At 44.0% G+C, this 12,427-nt stretch overlaps 1 long non-coding RNA gene across 1 annotated transcript in view; it reads right to left on the bottom strand.

The window, feature by feature from the left end:
- Positions 1-568: 568 nt before the first annotated feature.
- LOC105868592 (uncharacterized) overlaps positions 569-12,427 on the bottom strand; it is a 443,787-nt gene continuing 431,928 nt past the window's right edge. Inside the window, exon 6 of the long non-coding RNA XR_012919252.1 lies at positions 569-2,180. This is a non-coding gene — a long non-coding RNA (uncharacterized LOC105868592). The remainder of the gene's footprint in view (positions 2,181-12,427) is intronic.

The raw sequence follows: 12,427 nt of genomic DNA, 5'->3' as shown, positions 1-12,427 counted from the left end.
GAGACTATGATGACATTGGCCAAAGCTTCCATCTCTTTCTCTGCAAAAAAGCCTCTCAGCAACCTGAGGAAGAGGTGAGCAGCTGGGCAGGGCGCTGATGCAGCCGGGAACAAAAGCCCTAAGCTACTGCCTCCCGGGGGGGGGGGGGGGGGGGGGGACTCAAGGGTTTTCACAGGCTGCTCCACTGAGTCACTGGGAGAGAGGTCAGGAAGGATGACGGAAGCATAGAAAGTCAGCGATGTGCCACGTTCTCCCAGCTAAGGCGCGCGCGCACACATGCACACACACACACACACACACACACAGAATGATGAATCCTGTAACCCAAATAGTCTGCCTTGTCAATGAAATAGCAAACCTGTGCTCTTCAAAACGAGGGCTGTGGAGGGCGCCCTCGGGGAGGCCGGGAGGCTCCTGCAGAGGGCTCTGGTGGCTGCAGGTGGGAGCAGGAGGCTCAGCCCTGCTGGCAGGTGCCCTCTCCAGGCTGCCGAGGGGCCCACGCTGCTCGGGGTTGCACTCAGACGAGCCTGAAAGAACATAAACAATCCGTTATTAAACATCCCTATGCTAATAGCATGACTCTGTATTTATCCAGCACTCTGCCAAGAGCCCAAACCTTTATCCAGGAGACCAGAACAGTTGATCTTAACACCTTGGAACAGATGGAAACTGCACAAATGGGAAAAGCAGGAATAGAAAAGAAAACTATACCTCTTCGGCACTAACCTTGGCCCAGAAAGGACATAATGTGGAAAGGGGAACTGTCAAGAGAAAAATTGCAATCTCTTCAGAAGCCAATGTACCTTTAATTTCAAAAGTACAACTGAGTACCATTTTCTAGACAGATGATTCCCCACTTCATATCTCTTGCTGTTCTTTGGATAACTTCTGTTATTTCTCTTCCATCTGTTATTTTCATTTATTTCAGCTAGATTTTTCCAAATTGGAGGATCTTATTTTGGGAACGATATATTCCAGAAATGTTACCCCATTTAAAAAGAATGATTGTTTTTTTGCAACTTGGAAGAGCATTTTCTGGGTCCAGGAGTCAATTTATTTTCTAGGTTCAGAAATTAACAGTCTTCTTTTCAGAAACCTGCTGCCGGACCATTTCCCAGCCCCAGGAAGAGTGGCGTGTTGGCTCTCCTTGTCCTGCCCCTTGGAAAGGGTCTCGCCTGCATATTTCTCCCAGAGCACTTCAAGTCCCCCTTGAGGAAGGTCTTCCATGATGCTTAAAGCTCCATCTGAGATTTTTGCAGGCAAAGGAACTGAAATACAACTAAGTGGGTATCTGTGCCATATCCAAGGAGCCAGATCTCATCAGACGGACCAGAACTTTCATCAGAAAAGCGGGGAGGAAGAAAGGGGTGAGCAAAGCATGCACCACCCTGGAGCACACAAAACAGAGGTAAGGGAGGGCGTGGGAGCAAAGTAAGGACCAGGGAATTAAGAGATGCAGCAGGTTCACCTGAAAACTAAGTTAAAGGAAAAAGGCATCAAAAGGACCCAATTTCTCACCTGTGGGCAACATTTTCGCTCTGAGTCTTCTCCTAGATGTTAACATCTTGAGTATATGAAACTTGAGATGTCCTGCTTCTCTGCAGTTACCTTCTCAAGCCTCATCTCCCTTCTCCTCTCAACTCACTCTGGCTCTACCCGTGACAGATGACTGCTGATTCCAAACGTGCCTTGTGCTTTCCCATGAACACGGTTTTGTCTGCAGCGAGCCTGGCTGCATGCCACTTGCTCTTTCTATGCCTGGCACACTCCTGCCCATTCCCTCAAGCCAGCTGCGGTGCTGTCTTCTCCGCGGAGCCTTCTCGGGCTCCCAAACCCTTCTCGGGTTCCCCCTGCCTGCTCCCTTGGGCGCAACTCACATCCCCCTTGCACCCAGAGCTTCAAAAGTACAGCTGAGTACCATTTTCTAGGCACTTCTGACAGGTCATCCTTACTGTCCGCCTGTTTCCCCGCTGGACTGTCCTAACCTCAGGAGCTCTGTCAGTGCTCGCGGGTGGAATGAATGGAGGGAAATCTCCAGGTCTCCATGTGTGGTGGGCCGGCGTGCATTGCAGAAAAAGACAACGCCCCCGAGAACCAAGCAGGGCCGAGAGAGGAGGACTCTGTCACCACGTGTCACTGCAGCAGCCATGTCTGAAAACAGCCATGGCTGGGCCATCTCACTGCAACAGGGAGAAAAATCGTAAGACTCAGACCTGAGACACCATTAACCAGTTAGGTGATGTCCTGAAATCCACTCGCCCTCAGTTTCCTCATCTGTCAGCGTCACTAATGTTATGTCCTTTACCTTTTCTCATGTATTTTGAGGTTAAAAACATGAACTGTTTAACAACACATGTGAAGGCACCTAACGGTTGTACAGGCAAATGACAGTCTACCGAATGTCCCTGAACTCTGCATCCTCGTCGTGACTCACAGTCTTTCCCTGTCAACTCGCCAATAACAAAATAATAATAATAGTGAGATTTAAAATATTTCATTGTAGTTCAGTTTCTTGCTTGTGTTTTTCACATGTATGTTGAAGGTACAGTGCACATATTAGTATCAGATTAAGCAGAATTCAAACAAAAAAATTTACCCATAATATGCTGAAATTAAAAAAAAAAACACCTAAAATCAAATACTTATAGAAAAAAAAATTTACCAGGAATAAAGACAGGCATTACAGAATAATAAGAAGAATTATATTAGCATACGAAGTAAAATCCTATCACACTAAGGTGTGTTTTTGCAAGAACCCTTGAACTTCAGTGATGAGAAGAGCTGGAAATTGGCCAGCCCAAGCCCCAATCTTATGGTGAGGAAACCAAGGCCAGAAAAGGTCACGTGGCTACATGAATTGGGGGCACACTGGGACTCTAACCCAGGTCACCCGGGGCCAGGTCAGGGCTCAGTGGCCCATAGAGGAGTGGGATAAGGGAGGTGACCAGGACAAAGGGTGTCAGTGTGACTCCTCAAACCAGGAGGGCTGGGGGTTTGCGGGGTCCGGCAGTGATGAAGGCAGGGCTCCTGCTCTCTCTCCCCTCACCCTCCTCACTGTCCAGCCATGCGGGCTCCTCCCCACCCCTCCAACACTCCAGGCTGTCCCGGCCTCGGGAGCCGTGCACGGTCCTCCTCCCTCCTGCAGCCGTGTTTGTGTGTCTGCTTCCGTCACCTCCTTTAAGTCTTCCCTTGAATGTCACCCTCTCATTGAGAATGTCCTTTCACTACCCTTTTCAAACTGCAACCCTTCCCCTGACATTCCCTTTTTCTCTTTTTTATATGTTTTTATATAAATATTTTAAAATTTTGTGTTTTTTTGTTTGTCACCTTTCTCTGGCCACTCACATGTCAACTCTGTGACTGGGATATTTGTCTATTTTGTCAACTGCTATAACCCCAGTTCCTGGAACAATGCCTGGCGTTGGCTCAAAACTATTTGTTGAATGGATGAATGAGTGAATAAGGAATGAGTGGGTGGATGGCCTGCAGCAGAAATCACTCCTGAGAGGCCCTGAGGGCGTGTCATTCCTCATTGGTGTCTTGTCTCCTCTCTTCCTAGGTAAGAACTTTGTCATCAAACACCTGGAAGGTTCTACTATTCACAGTCAGCTCTTCAACCAAAACTGAGGCTTAACTAATTACACACAGCTCAGAGAACCTGTCTTTGGAAAACTGCCACCATTTACCTGCCCTGCCCAAAGGCAACCTTCGGGTTACTGAGGTTCCCCACAGCAGCTTGCCAGGATTAGAATGCTTAAACTTCCCTGGACATCTTGTGCCTCCTTAATGAACTGGGTAGTGTTCCAGGCTTTAGTTCTTCCTATGGGCAGATAATTGGTTTGAATTTGAACTTAAAGATTATTACCACAATTGTTTTACTCTTAATATCCACTCATTAACTGGTCATTAATGGATGCCCAGCTTGCCTGAGCCTTGAGGGGCAGCACCTTGTGAGTGAGGAACCAGAATTTGCCAAGCCAAGGGCCACAAAAATACTGACCAGAATGAGAAAGCAGGGACAGAAAATACAACCTGGGGTTTCAGATCTAGCAGGTCTCAGCAGAGGCAAGAGCCAGAATTGGGAATGGTTAGCAACGAGACATTGTCAAAGTAAAACCAGGTATGAGCTGGAGAACCTGTAGAGTTCACTGGTGGGTTCAAGAATTCAGGGGGTTCATGACAAGCCCCTCTTAAGCCAGCCTTTGCTGAGTTTCTTTGAGCCAAAGACAGAGTCTTCGGGGGACTACTCTGGGCAGAAGGTGAGAGGACAGAGGTGAGGATGCTGGCAGGATAATCAACTCACCCCAGGGGTGTTCTTGGTTTCGGCACTGAAAGCCTGACATTCCAATGACACTCTAGTGACCACCTCAGTCCCAGGAAACCAGGACAGTCGGGTTCCCCTGGTGCTTGGCTGCACGTAAGCATAACATGAGACGCAGAGGTGGTCTCTGTAGTAGGCCCCATCTCATAGACAGACAAGCAAAGGCCCCGCTGAGGGCTGGGATGGACTATGGAGGCTGACAGAAGAGCCTCCAGGTGAGGAATAACTTGCACAAGGAAGGAAAAAATGTTGGAAGGGGCCTGTGCTGAGGGACGTCTCCAAAGTTCTTGCTAAAACTGAGATCTACAGATGTGTTCAAATGTCCATACAGGTGTCCTTCAACCATCTGGTGTCCTTAGGAAAGAGAAGAATAATTTTATATTTATACTTCGCTAATTTAAGGCAGAGTTTAACGAGCCCAGTCACCCTCAGTGTCTGTTTTATCTGCATGTTAAATATTTGGGGATTCGCAGTCAGCCTTCTTTAGGTCACTGTAGCAATTCAGAAGATCATAAATCTCTTTGTCCTAAACCACCCCACCCCCATCCTTCCCAGTGCTCCAAACTCACAAATAAAGTGGTGGAAAATGGTTTCGCTGCTAAGAAAAGAAGCAATTACCTATTTTCTTTACTTTGACCCATGACATATAAAGACATTAATCTGTGATACAGCAAATGCTCTACAATACTGATAATGTTTATCCACACTCAGTACAACCTACATTAGTGGCCGTTTTTCCAATTGTAGTCATGGGTTTACCCTATACCAGCACTTTTCAATTTATTGATTTTACCTTACAGCAGCAGAGTCCTTTTGCTTGAACAGAATGTACATAATACTCTGATATATAAAAAAGACAAAATGTGATCTGCTGTGAGTCAAGGGAGCAAGTAGAATGATCAGGAACCATCTCACTCTCCCCTGCAAAGCGTAAGACACCTCTGTGAGATCCTACAGAATTTGAAAAGCTCTGCACCAAGGCCTTGGTACCCATTTGTCCAGGCCTTGGTGAAAATGGGCAAATACATGCACAAGGGATGAGCAAACTTGTGTAGGAAAAACAAATATTTTGCCAATAATATAAAGAGCCATAACATCCATCAATATGAATGACCAACTACCAACAGAGGCATCTCCTGATCCAGAGCTATTCAGAGCCCTGCTGTTCCAACCCTTGAACTTTAAAAAATTTCAAAGAGATGCCCACAAGTCAGCATGGAAGGAATTGTTCAGCGGGATCAATCCTCACTCTACAGGCAGCCAGAGCTTAGACACACATGAAAGCTCTGATTGGCCATCAGAGTATAGCCATGTACAGGAAGAATTGAGCCCTAAATGAATGAGAAGAAGCTTCTATTTTTTGAAGATTCCTTTTTATGTTCTTTTTAGTAAATACAGTCAGGTGTCTTAGTCTGTTCTAGCTGCTATAACAAAATATAACAGACTGAGTAGCTTATAAACAATGGAAATTCATTTCTTAACAGTTTGGAGGTCGAGAAGTCCAAGACCATGGTGCTGACAGATTCAGTGTGTGGTGGCCGCCCACTTTCTGGTCCATGGATGGCGCCTTCTCGCCATATCCTCACATGGTAGAAGGGAAAAGAACCTTTCTGTAGCCTCTTGTGTAAGGATACTAATCCAGCCCTCATGATCTAATGACCTCCCAAAGGCCCCACTTTCTAATACCATCACATTGAAGATTATGGTTCAACAACTAAACTTTGAGGGGACATGAACATTCAGACCATAGCATCAGACGACCACTTCTTTCTGTCTTCTCTAAGCTAAAGGCACATTTTGGTCACTACTAAATAAATCATTAATGCTGTGTGAATTAGAAATGTTGAGGCAAAACAGACTACAGTACTTGTTAAACTTACCACTAGGATGGAGAGGTTTTCTTCCCTATGATGAGTTAATTTTGTGTAAACACACACACACACACAAAAACAACTTTGATTCCAAAGATAGACAAGGAAAGTAAGGAGGACCCACCCCAGTCCATAAACACCCTACTTTATTCTGCCTTCTGTTGTGGTACTTTTGTATATTCATGCATAAAATCTAATTAGCTGCACGGTACATTCTAAAACACAATGCATTTATATGTGGCTTTCTCCATACACAAATTGAGATATAGATTGACTATGTCAGCACAGTAATTAAAAATCCTACCAAATCTAGGACTTTAATTCTCCATTATAACTGAATAATTTAGGGTTTGGTTTGGCTGTATATGTCAGGGAAAAAAATAGATAAATGAAAGTGGCTTAAACAAGAGAGTAAGTTGTTCTCTCTTTCCCATCAATGAAGCCCAGAGGTAAGCTATGCAGGCCCCCTCCGTCCTGTCAGTTCACGAGCCTCACGCCTCCTCCTCACAATCCAGGTGGCTGCACCCATCTTCCGGGCAACAGAACCAACAGCGATGGAGAGGAAGAAGGCAGAGGTGCCTGCCAGCTTTCTCTTAAGAAAGGTTTCCAAAATATGCCATGGATACATCTGCTTTCATGCCATTGGCCACCATTCCTGATTGGCAATTGCAAAATATCACAATTAGTGGTTTATTATGTAATGCTGCCTCATTCTCCTGGAAATGTTACATAAGTTATAAAATCAGAGAAATGCTGTACTCTGAAACACAACTGGCACTAAGTTTTTCAGAAAAGAGAGAGTGGAATGGTATTGACAAATCTGCATTTAAAAGTTCAGTGGTGAATAAAGAGAAGGTCATTACTAATATTATCCACTGTTATGTTGTTCTAAATCTTTCCCTGCCTTCAAAGTCTGTGTGGTGGTAATACATATATACATAGTCTCTAACTTCTTTTCTTATCAGCTTTTCTCAAATACGGCATCCATCCCGCACTTAGAAGCCTTCCCATCCGGTATGGGGTGTGCCACCAGTCATTTGAGTATGAGTCTCCCGGTAGATATGAAAAATTTGATGACTGAGTATATCTCCTGCAAAGGAGAATGGAATTTGGAAATAATATCCCAGTGTTCCTGGTGGGAATATTTTAGGGATTCCCTTCAGTTATACCAAAATAAACATCCTTCCCTGAATAGCAAGCTGAGATGTCAGCCGGCAAAGAGCTAAATTTTAATAATGTAAAAAAAGGCACCACGATGCACATGGTTTCATTTAGAATAAAATATTTTATTCTATGGGGAGCCCGGGAGGGTTCATTAAAGGTCTGAGAGGTCCTTATAAGGCAGCCATTTCCAGTGTCAAGTTTTTGGATTTTTGTTTCCTGCTTTGCAATATAGTCCGTGGGCCCTCTCCACACTTTCAGCGCAGTGCACCAGAAATATAACTCAGCCTGGGAATTCAGATACGAGGCGGCAGAGCGTGACCAGCATGAAGAAAAACAGTGCATATTAGGTGCCAAGTGACACTGACCAAACTGGTCAGTGACAAAAGGAAATACAAAGGCCTTCTTCAGAGAGTTCCAGAAACACTTAGGAAAGCACCTACAAAATGTCAGTGATAGGTGAAGCCAGGGAAAAGAAAGGTATTAATACTAGAGGGTCTCAGCTGAGATGAAGACTGGCCTCACGCCTTGGTTGAATTGGATAAACCAGTTGGTGGTCCCTCTCGAGTCTCCGCGTGGGAGTTGATTTGCAGACAAAACAAAAATAACCAGGTGTCTGCTTCTCAGCCTGGCCCTGTGGACCCACGGTGAATGCTGAGAAGTAAAAAACATTGCCCCCATTGCTACACAGAACACAGGGACCTTCTGGCACCTGCAATGGAAGACAATGCAGACATTTGAGGGCCTTGAAGGTTTGGAGCCCTAGGACCGAGCACCCTACATAAAGGCACTGTCTCCACGAGAGTATGGACAGGAGGACTGGCAATGGGGTGACCTCCTCCCATAGGAGACACTGCCAGAGGTCCGAGAAGTGGCAAAGAGAGACTCAGTCAGGAAAGCTAAGTAATTTCATCTCATCTCACACAAAACAGACATTCGCGCTGCTGGCCTGTCCTCTGCAGGCTAGTGAGGACTGTTACCTGGGAGGGAGCATGAGGGTCTCCGAGTGTGAAGGGTCGCGTTTGTAGCTGCGGGAACTCACAGTCTAGAGGTGGAGCAGACGTGAGAACCAGGACAGGACAACGTGGAGTGCTAAGTGGGGCAGGTAGGAAATATCTGAGAGCAGAGGAGGGTGCAGGGGACCACAAAGAAGGTGTGAGACTGGGGAAGGTTTCCCGGGGAGGCAACATTTGAAAGTACAGGTAAGTGAAAAAAAAAAGGGAGACATCTGTGACAGAGGGACACATGTACCAGGGCACGGAGGCTTGACGGAGCCTGAAACAGCTGAAAGCAGCTCACGGTGGCAGGACATGGGCACAGCCACTGCATGGGTCTCATCAGGAAAGACAGCTCCTGTCACAGGGAGCGTCATGGAAACGCTGGGGACAGCACAGCAGGGAGACAGTTAGAAACCACCTCAGGGGCACGGCTGAGGGGCAAGGCCTGCCCGAAGAGCACTCTCCTTTTTATTTTGAAACAGAAAATAGAGACTATTCCCTGGATTATATCGCCAGCCCCCACCCCCAGACCTTCTACTGGGCACGTGTGGACTGCACAGCCTTGCGACATTTGATTTGTTTGTTTTCCTAAATTAGGAAGAAAAGTTATGTGAGCCACCTGCTCTGACAATCAGTCATTTTCATACAGGGCTGAAGTCACACGCGGGTTGCGGGGGGCACGGACTCCCCGCTAACCCCAATGCACGGAGATCCTCTCACAGATTAAGTTTTTTGTTGAAAGACCATTTTAGAAAACTGAAATTCATGGTGAGGAAGAAGTGTTTTGCTTAACAGTTTCAAGTTTCCTATGGGCCTTCCTGAGTCATCAACTGACTCATTCCACCTGCTCGATTTTATTATTAATTCAAAAAAAAAAAAAAAAACCCTGATAACAATAGAGTCTAAATTATGTTACATGTTTTGATTTCTTTCCTCTCATTGCATAATTCTCTAGTTTTGCCCACATTTTGGCAGTTGCTCTCACTATCCATGCAACAATGAGAAACATTCGTTTAAAAATATTTCCAACCCCCTCACATTCACATGAAATCGCTTCAATTCTAACTTTTTTCCTGTTCTTATATAAGCTCCATTGCTAGTTAATATTAGAGCAATGTATTATACGTGACTTACTTCTAATACATGGTAGAAGTTTGAAAAAGATCTTTGATTTGGTTCTTCTGTGAAGTGGGAAAAAAAGAATTTTGTGATGTGAGTAATCAATCCCAATTTAATTATATTTGTTAGATATTTTAGTTAAAATTTGGTTACTTTGAGAAACAATACATTTGTTGTAATTATTTATATAGGTAAGTGTGAGTGTGTGTGTGTGTAGTGTATGCTATAAATTTAGAAATATAATCATCTGATTAATGTCCAAAAGTCAGTAAAACTGTCATGAAAAAGCCCAAGTTGCCTCATTCATCCTTCAGGTGTGAGCTCTGGGAACAGGTAAGGTATCTGGAAACGGCTGCAAATTGAGCAGGCATTTGCACCTCACGTGAATGTTTCCCCTTAGCCTTCAGAATTTGGGTAAAAACTATTTGCTATGTTATTGTTTCTCTTTTTGTGCTTTCCCCTGCATCTGTAACTGAGGTCTTTGAACTCCGAGAAAGATGCTCCGGGGGTGGGGGGACTATCACAAGCTGAAGGCTATCTGCAAACCTTGTACAAAGCTCCTCTGGCATCTCCTCCAGACGTGAGCTTCTCTTCTAACTGGGCAATCTTTCATCCACTGTTAGGTAAAAAGACAAATGAATACATTTAGGCTTACTAACATTTCTTCTCAACTAGAATGTGTCTGCTGTTTCTCCTCTTCTCTTTGTTTTCCCGTCAGAATAAAACATTCATCCATTTAGTCAGAAATATATACTGTGTTTTATTTGCAAGGCACTAGGGACAGGTCCTCAGAGATGCAGTGAGGCCAGCTGAACCTATAGTAGCTTAGTCAAGAGGGCTGGGGCTTGGTGAGCTGTGAGTTTGAGCCCTATTTTAAGTAATAATTAGGACTAAGACTCTGATAATCCTTCTGGGAAAAGTTAAGACCGGAAATCTAGGAGATGCCCTCCAATTGCGGGCAAAGGCAAAATATTTTTCATGGAAGTGTGAGTAATCACCTGTTATTCTCGAGACAAACATGGGGGTAGGTAGAAAAAAAACCTGGAGTTGAAACCAGGCAAAGCATAAAGAAGAAATATCAGGTAAGGGAGAAAAGAGAGTCCATGAACCAGTCTGTCCACACTGAGGATCCTGGTGATGGTCAGACTCCGTGTGGCCCCAACTGTAAGCAGACAGATGGTAGGACCTCAGCCTCTGGAAGATTCTGCAGCCCTTTGTGGCAGACTGCAATCAATGTGGACCCCAAATATCAGTTGCTGTGATGTTCTAGATCCTGCTGTCACTGGTTGGTGTGGTGAGAAGAACTGAAAATCTCCCTGTTCTCACAGGAGCCATTCTGGGATCAGACAAGACTGGGAATAGCGTTGGCTCAGATAGAGGCCTTCTCAGCTAAGGCGGGAGCTCTGTGTAATACCAAGAATTGAAAGAAGGCGCTTTGGACACTAAAACAAACAATATTACTTCTCGAGAAGTAGAGTACCTTTCCCACCTGCTCTCTCTTCACTGTGCCCTGGTCTATCCAGAAGGGAACACAGCCTCTTTCCCCCGATGCCCCAAAGGCCTAGAGAGATGGAAAGGAAAGGAATTAAATAGCACCAAAAGTTCTCTAGCAATGTATTTTATTTAAATAAAAGAATATCCAGTACAAGAATATGTTATGCTACTCCCTTTTGGACTAAAGCAACTGAAGTTGGTTTTAATAGCATTTTTTTCTTTCCTATTATAAATTTTTTGCTGTTCATACACTTTAGAATTCCAAAACAAGCCTAGAATGCAGCGTGAGATACAATATGAAAATGCACATATATGTGTTCGTGTATGTGTGTGTGTGCGTGTGTGTGTGTGTGTGTGTGTGTGTGTGTGTGCACAGTTGACCCTGGAACAAGGTGGGGGTTAGGGGCCCATCTTGACCTCCTAAGCAGTCAAAAATCCTCTTATAACTGTTGACTCCCTGAAAACTTAACTACTAATAGCCTACTGTTGGAAAGAAGGCTTACTGATAACAATCGATCAACAAATATTTTCTATGTTATATATGTATATATTATACACTGTATTCTTACAATAAAGTAAGCTAAAGAAAAGAAAACGTTATTAAGAAAATCATAAGGAAGAGAAAATATATTTCTATTCATTAAGTAGAGGTTGATCATCATAAAGGTCTTCCTCTTCATCACCCCCACACTGAGTAGGCTGAGGAGGAGGAGGAAGAGTAGGAAGGGCTGGTCTTGCTGTCTCAGGGGTGGCAGAGGCAGAATCAAATTGCATAGTTCCAGCCCCTGTAGTTCAAGGGTCAAATTTAGATACATACATATAAAATGTATATGTTACATATATTTAGCTCATAAAGCAGGAAGCCTGATTGCTTAACTCCGTGGTATGGTTCTGGACTCAGAAGAGGACCAGAATGAAGGCCTACTGAATCTTGGAGTCAGTGGACGAAGATTGAACTCACTGTCCTATTTTTCTAAGGCCAGGACTCCTAAGTCAGAAGTCAGGACTCCTAAGTAAGAAGAGGCCAGAAAGAACACTGACATTAAAGAGATGTAGGATTGAGGACCCAGACAGACTCTGTCTGAGTTTGGGGCCAACTTCAAGCTTGCTATAAAATAGGAGAATTGGAAAAACACAATTAATTTTATACAAACTATAATCACATTGCTTAACTAAAATCCTTTTTGCCTGCCCTCAACTGAAACCTCCCAGATTTCATTATAATAAGTAACTGATATAAAGTAGATGTGATTTAAAACACATACCATTGAAGATATATATATATATTTTGAAATATAATGTCTCCTTAAATCATATATAGAATCTTAAATGTACACATTTCAGAAATCTGATGTACAAGTAAATTTCTAATCATGCATATTACACTATAGTCTAAGTCATAATGTAATCTGATAAACTGGCAAATTAATTTAGCAAGCAGCCATTTTAGAAAAGTGAGTGTT

Source organism: Microcebus murinus, chromosome 5 (assembly GCF_040939455.1).
Source record: "Microcebus murinus isolate Inina chromosome 5, M.murinus_Inina_mat1.0, whole genome shotgun sequence".
Lineage (NCBI taxonomy): Eukaryota > Metazoa > Chordata > Mammalia > Primates > Cheirogaleidae > Microcebus > Microcebus murinus.
The sequence above is the reverse complement of the archived record's forward strand: the minus strand, read 5'-3'. Positions and strand labels throughout refer to the sequence as shown.